This window comes from Engystomops pustulosus, chromosome 7, assembly GCF_040894005.1.
Source record: "Engystomops pustulosus chromosome 7, aEngPut4.maternal, whole genome shotgun sequence".
NCBI lineage: Eukaryota > Metazoa > Chordata > Amphibia > Anura > Leptodactylidae > Engystomops > Engystomops pustulosus.
The window spans coordinates 154232119-154239859 of NC_092417.1; positions in this window are offsets into that span (position 1 = coordinate 154232119).

Here is a 7741-nt window from a genome sequence, read left to right on the forward strand (position 1 = left end):
ATGCATACATTCACATTCGCACCATATACAAAAACACACATACAGCATTTATATATTATATATACACACACACATACCCAAGCATAAGCATATATATATATATATATATATATATATATATATATATAAGCATATATATACACACACACACACATACATAAGCATATATATATATACACACACACACAAGCATATATATATATATATATATATATATATATATATATATATATATATACACAAAACACACACATTAGCATATATATATATATATACAAAACACACACATTAGCATATATATATATATACAAAACACACACATTAGCATATATATACAAACACATGTAAATAATAGTACTTACTTTTTTGATGTCCAGCGTGGCGGCTGTGTAGGCCATCAGCTGGGTGGTTCGGCGTTCGGGCGGGCAGGTGGGATCGCGTGCGGGGGGCGGGCGGATGGCAAGTGCGGGGGGCGGGCGGATGGCAAGTGCGGGGGGCGTGCGGATGGCAAGTGCGGGGGGCGGGCGGATGGCAAGTGCGGGGGGCGGGCGGATGGCAAGTGCGGGGGGGCGGGCGGATGATAAGTGCGGGGGGGCGGGCGGATGGCAAGTGCGGGGGGGCGGGCGGATGGCAAGTGCGGGGGGGCGGGCGGATGGCAAGTGCGGGGGGGGGCGCGCGCGCGGGGATAGTGCAGTGGGGGCGGGCAGTGTGGTCGGAGGTTCCTTGTGCCGGCGGCTGGGAGGGAAGTTCAGTATTCGGGGTGGGTGGTCGGTCCCCTTTGACGGCCGGCGTATGGGAGGCTGTTTGGGAGGGAGTAGGCAGGTTAGGCACATGCGGCCGTGCTTCCCCGGGCCCCTTAAGTTCACGGGCCCCGTAGCAATCGCTACGGCTGCTACGGTGGTAGTTACGCCACTGACTAGAGGGTGGGATAAGTGGTGGCACAAATGACATGACATAGGACATTTTCCCTTCCATCTTATTTCCTTTAAGGAAATCTACCACCCAAAGCAAGCACGATAAACCAGGGACACTTACTCATAGATCCAGGCACTGATGACTGTGGTAAGCTTCTTTTTTTTTTTTTTTTTTCAAATAAACTTTTGTTGTTTTTTTTCCAAACATAGTTATAAAATACAATTACATTCCTTTAACAATGATCATCTCCCGTGTACATTACACATCTTGCACTGAATTGCAAAAAAACCTCCACTCTTAGGTTACGCATAATATTATGTACACATACATGGTTGAAACCCTCCCCCCCACCCTCAGACACCGATGAAGAGGAAAACAAAACAAAATAAAATAAAAAAAAAAAAAGCTTCTTATGTTTGTTATTGATGGCTTCCTTCCTTCTAAAATCAACTTTAAAGTTATTAGCCTAAAATTAGCCTGAAGGGCTCTGGGGGTGTTACCTGAGCCCCTAAGTGCTGCAGATTCACAGGCTGTTACAATGAGCAACACATGTCTCACCTTCCCCCTGCTCTCTCCCTCCTTCCTCTGCCTGTGTAATTCAGCAGCAGCAGGAAGTGCAGGGGAAGGGGAGGGCTGCTCTACTAATCGTAACAGCATGGAGAGGCTCTGGAAACACCTCCTAGAACACTTCAGACTATAAAAGAGACACTTCAGATTATAAAAGTTGATTTTAGAAGGAAGGAGGCCATAGATAACAAATAGAAGCTTACCACAGCCAGGGTGCCTGTATCTATGAGTAAGTGTCCCTGGTTTATCATGACGGATTTTGATGGTTTTCTTAAAGGTTGACCTTATACTCTAAACTGCCCATATTACAACCCACAATTGGACATCAGTTGCAGTCCTGCTTTTGATTTATAACAATCTATCTGAATAGAATTATGTAAGCTTGTATTCTAATGGAGGTTTAAGTTTAGGATTTTTTTTACCAGATTTGAAATAAACTGTGTCCCCCCTTGGTCAACTGGTAAGTACAAAAAAGTGGCCATTTGTGTCTGGTCATTTAGGCTGTTGTCACACGGTGTCATTGAGATGCAACTGAAACTGCATCAATTCGTGCACTTTTTTTTTTTTTTTTTTTTGCTTCCTTTTGAATGCAGTTTTTATGTGGTTTCAGCATGTGTGAATAGACACTTATTCAGACTAGATAACAACAGTTGCTAAATTATCATTCTGGAAGCCAGAAGATATATCCATCCCTAAGGCTCATTCAAGTGGCAGGATTTTTCATCAGCATTTGTAAGCCAAAGCCGGAGTGGAATCCACTGAATGAAACTAAATTTACATCATCATTGATCCCTCTGATGCTGTTTGTTTGGTTTTCATGAGACCAAAGTTCAGGCCGTATTACAGGAGAAGCAGGTTGCCCATATTACATTCATGAAACTGGCCTTAGGGCTCATGAAACTGGCCTTAGGGCTGTTACAGAGGATTCTGCATTTTAATCTATAAACAGCTCCGTAGACCAAAGTAAAAAAAAAAATGACGGCTGTCGAAATATGTTCAAATGATGGGTTGGTTTTATTTATTTTTAAGATTTTTTTAAGGATTTTCTCTGGATTTGATCTGCAGTACTTTAAAAAAAATCAATTTTAAATAATTTTCTTATTACCATGTTTGTATTGACCCAAAGAAACGTGTCATTTGGAGCGCAGTAAAAAATCTGAAAAAATAAAGCCCATAAGTAAACAACAATTTTTTTTCCTGCTTTCCATTACAGTTGCATTCAATTTTAAATGGTGACATTAAAAAGTACAATTTATCTTGCAGAAAACAAGCCCTAATACAACTCTGTAAACTGGAAAATAACAAAAAATAGCAATAAGTTGATATAGTAGAGCACATTTACTTACCCAGTCATGTCGCGATCCCGCGGCGTGTTGTCCAATGAGGATTCGGGTCCGGCGCAATTCACTAAGACGTGCGCCAGAGTTCCTGCATCTGTCGCTTCCGCGCTGAAGTCTGCCGGAGTTCACTTGCTTCTTCCCGGTGCATGTGAGTGCTTGATCTTGCAACACAATCACGTTTTTAAATTCTGCGGTTTGTGCCAATCCGTCAGGTTGTCCGACGGCCCGCCCCCCGATTTCTGTGGCGTGCAAGCTCCGATTGTGTGCGCCGAATTACCCCGGGATTTTGGCACACGCAAGCGGATTTTGGTGCAGAAATCGTCGGGAAACCCAACAAAAATGTGTTCCGCGGACCCTTAGTAAAGGAGCCCCAATGTGGATGCTCAATCCCTGCAGCAAACGGTAATACAGGCAGTCCCCGGGTTATGTACAAGATAGGTTCCGTAGGTCTGTTCTTCAGTTGAATTTGTATGTAAGTCGGAACTGTATATTTCATAATTATATCCCCAGCCAGAATTTTTTTTTTAACTCTGTGACGATTGGATTTTAAAAATATTGGGTTGTCATAAGATTAACAAGAAAGCTTATTTGCAGAGATCCTTTATAACTCCTACAGCTGATTATTATAGCCCAGGGCTAAAGTACAGTGAATTACCAACATCCAGAGGTTTATTTGTAACTAGGGGTCGTCTGTAAGTAGGGGACCGCCTGTATACAATGGCACTGTATTACACTACAGATTTCCAATACCTAAATTCTTACATAATATGTGCCGTATTTCGACCAACCTTTAAAACTTGCAAGCAACATGCAAATTCCGTTGTTGATTTGGATGCAAATTTTTGGATAGATAGAGTCTCGATTGTGTCCTACTACTTGGATTTGTGACCCCCATCTCCTCCCCAGCGGAAACTTTTACCTATAAAGGTAGAAGGGGTGGTAGATGGATGGATGGGACGTGAGGATAGCCCTTTTTTGGGCTAATCCTCACGTCCCGGGCGTCTTTTACAAAACTTTATTACATCTATATGCAAATTTTTTTATGCGGTTACTGGGGCGTGGAGTAGCTGGACATTAGGCTACTAGTCGCGGCTACTCCACGCCCCATTAGCCGCGTTACTCCGCCTACCAGATAATCTTCGGCTGCGCGGCCACGGCTCCGGGGCCGGAACTACTGCGCATGCGCAGTAGCTGGGGGACTCGGACGAGGGCGCGCAGCTACCAGGAGCTGCGCGCCCAAGATTTCCTGGTAGGCGGAGTAACGCGGCTACTGGGGCGTGGAGTAGCCGCGACTAGAAGCCTCATGTCCGGCTACTCCACGCCAAAAAAGGGCTATCCTCACGTCGCATCCATCCACCTACCACCCCTTCTACCTTTATAGGTAGAATCGGGGTGGTAGGTTCCCTTTAACCCCTATCTTTCTCCCCTATTGTTTCCCTCCTCTTTCTTACACGCTGTTGTGACCCCATTACTAAAGAGACCTTCCCTAGACCCATCCGGTGCTTCTAACCACTGACCAGTCTCTTATCTCCCTTTCATCTCCAAATTCCTGGAACGCCCAGTCTATTCTCGACTAACCTGTTATCTCGCTGCTAACTCCCTCCTCAATCCCTCAGAGCCCAGTTTCTCCCCTCAAACTGCTCTTTTCTAAAGTCTCCAATGATCTTCTCACAGCTAAATCCAAAAGTAACCATTCTCTCCGCATTCTCCTGGATCTTTGTGCAGTGTTTGGACCACCGGCTCCTCCTCAGGAGGCTTTGCCCTGATGGACACTGTTCACGTAGCATCCCTCCTGCCTTACTGCAGAGCATCAGTGATTGTCTCTCTGCCGTCTCTAACATCGTGTCCTCTCTCTAACTGAAACGTAATCCTTCTGGAACGGAACTTCTTGTCTTTCCGCCATCTAATAACCAACTCTAATCCCTGATCTCTCCTGTGTGCTATCCCCATAACCTCAAGGTAGCAACCGCTCTTTTGCATCGTATATATTCAATCACTTTTTTCCATTTTTACACATGAAAATCCCCTAAAACCCTAATTGTCCTTCTGATTGGCTCTGAACTTCACTACTGTAACTCCCTACTTATCAGTCTCCCACTTACTAAAGTCTCTCCTCTACAATCTATTCTTAATGCAGCAGCCAGGCTTGTCTTGCAGTCCAGACTCTACACAGACAGTCTTTATCAGTCACTGCACTAATTGCCCTGCTCCTTCCAAATACAGTTTAAAATCATCTACCCACCTTATCTACCAATGATAGGGATTTTTATGCTGGGCCCCAACAGCCCTCTTGACTTTTGTAAGGTGAGTCCTAATTAACCCTTTCATGGTTGTCCCGGTACACGTCACTCTCTTAGTATATGTAAAGATCTTCTCCCGTTTAATATCTCCAATGCATAATATCACAGACAGAAGAGTCATCAAAGAGGCGTGAATAGTATACTGCAAAGCTATTGGTCATCAGCACATTCTACAAAAAGTTAATTAATTGTGCTCAGTTCTCAGGGACCTTGTACACAGATATTGTTTATACCAATTTCCTGAGAAGAAGGAGATAAGCGGACTCCAGAATCATAATATTGAACTAAAGATGAAGGACAGACTGGCTTCTCATTGAATGTCAAAGGGAATTAGCTGACAGGCAGCAAACAGGTTACATAAAATGAAGTTTGAACTGGACAGTACTTTGACACCCAGCGTGACCCTTGGCTAATACTTAAAATGGCGGAGAGTCCCTTATTTTGGGATTTCTTAAGTCAAGATGGCGTCCGAAACCAGTGCCATCTCCTTAACAAACAAGCTCTGCACACTGCTGCACCTACATACCTCTCCTAACCCATTTATGTCTATTTCCTAGCCTGTGACCTTTGATCTACCAGCAATCTAAGATTATTCTCCTCTTTAATTCGAAATTGCCACTCACATCTCCAGGATTGCTCTCGAGCTGCACCGATTCTCTTGAATGCCCTACCCTGGACTACCAGACAAATACCCAGCCAAATGGGCCCTAAAACCCATTTCTTCAGGCAGTCCTTTCACATTCCTTAACCAAATATGTGCACTCCTCCTGTTCATGTATTCCCAAAAGCACTATATAGTAATATACAGGCTACACTATTACCGTATATTCTTGTGTATAAGCCGAATTTTTCTACACAAAAAATGTGCTGAAAAACCTCACCTTGGCTTATACAAAATTAATACTCACCCTCCGGCTCCCAATACTTGCGCAGCTCCCGGAGTCTCATCATCTCTCTTCTTTCTTCTCTATTTCTTCTCTAGCCGGCAGAGTCGTGTCCATGCAATCTGCCGTCCAGCGAGCACTATGATGCAGCGCACAATAGTGTGTGCCAGCCGGTAGATCGCATCAGCTATGACATGTAAGAGAAGAAAAATCGGGAGCCGTGCCGAGCATCGGGGTAAGTGAGTATCGCCGGAGTGTGAGTATTAAGTTTATTTTATGTGCTTGGCATACAGGGGGCTGGCTGGCTGTATACTACATGGGGCTGGCTGTATACTACAGGGGGCTGGCTGTATACTACAGGGAGCTGGCTGTATACTACATGTGGCTGGCTGTATACTTCATGGGGCTGGCTGTATACTACAGGGAGCTGGCTGTATACTACTTGGGACTGGCTGTATAGTACATGGGGCTGGCTGTATAATACATGGGACTGGCTGTATACTACATGGGGCTGGCTGTATACTACAGGTGGCTGGCTGGCTGTATACTACATAAGGGCTGGCTGTATACTACAGGGGGCTGGCTGGCTCTATACTACTTGGGACTGGCTGTATACTACATGGGGCTGGCTGTATACTACTTGGGGCTGGCTGTATACTACTTGGGACTGGCTGTATACTACAGGGGGCTGGCTGATTGTATACTACATGGGGGCTGGCTGTATACTACAGGGGGCTGGCTGGCTGTATACTACTGGGGGCTGGCTTGCTGACATAAGCCGACATCCTCGGCTTATACTCGAGTCAATAGGTTTTCTCAGTTTTGGTGGTAAAATTAGGGGTCACGGCTTATACTCGGGTCAGCTTATACTTGAGCATATACGGTATTGTTATTATATTATTTTTATATCTCTAGGCATACAATTACTGATCCAGACTGTGTAAGTGTCCTATGGCTGCATGGGTGTAGCTATGTGCCTGTGCACAGTTGTAAATGCCCGGATGTGATATTGTACAATGTTATGTTGAAAGTTCCTTCCTGGATTGCAGAAAATGTGACTTTCCTGTGCCCCTACAGTAATTCGCCCTATGGTGTTAGCAACAAACTTACGTCAGACAAGTGTTTTAGTATGGATTTATGATGCATTAGAGGTCTCAGGTATATCAAAAAAAGTAACCGTGGGACAGAGGCGACTATGTGAACATAGTCATCATTTCTCATTCTCCTGTATCACCTTGTCTCCTTTGGTGTATGACTGGTTTTCTTCGCCAACCTCTGAGTCAGGTTTGTGGAGCTTGTATATACAGGCGGTCCCCTCTTAAGAACACCCGACTTACAGACGACCCCAGTTACAAACGGATCACTGAATATTAGTAATTTACTGTACTTTAGCCTTAGGCTACAATAATCAGCTGTAACAGTTGTCACAGGTGTCTGCAATGAAGATTTATTGTTAATCCTGGTCCTTATGACAATCCAACATTTTTAAAATCCAATTGTCACAGAGACCTAAAAAATTCTCGCTGGGGCTACAATTATAAAATATACAGTTTCGACTTACATACAAATTCAACTTAAGAACAAACCTACAGAACCTATCTTGTACGTAACCCGGGGACTGCCTGTATACACAAATTTTTTTTTTACAAATTCAATAAAAATTACTTAAAAGAGGATTTTTGAAAAGGAAAAAATTAAGAAAACATTTAAAAAAAGACACTGGGTATAACAAAAA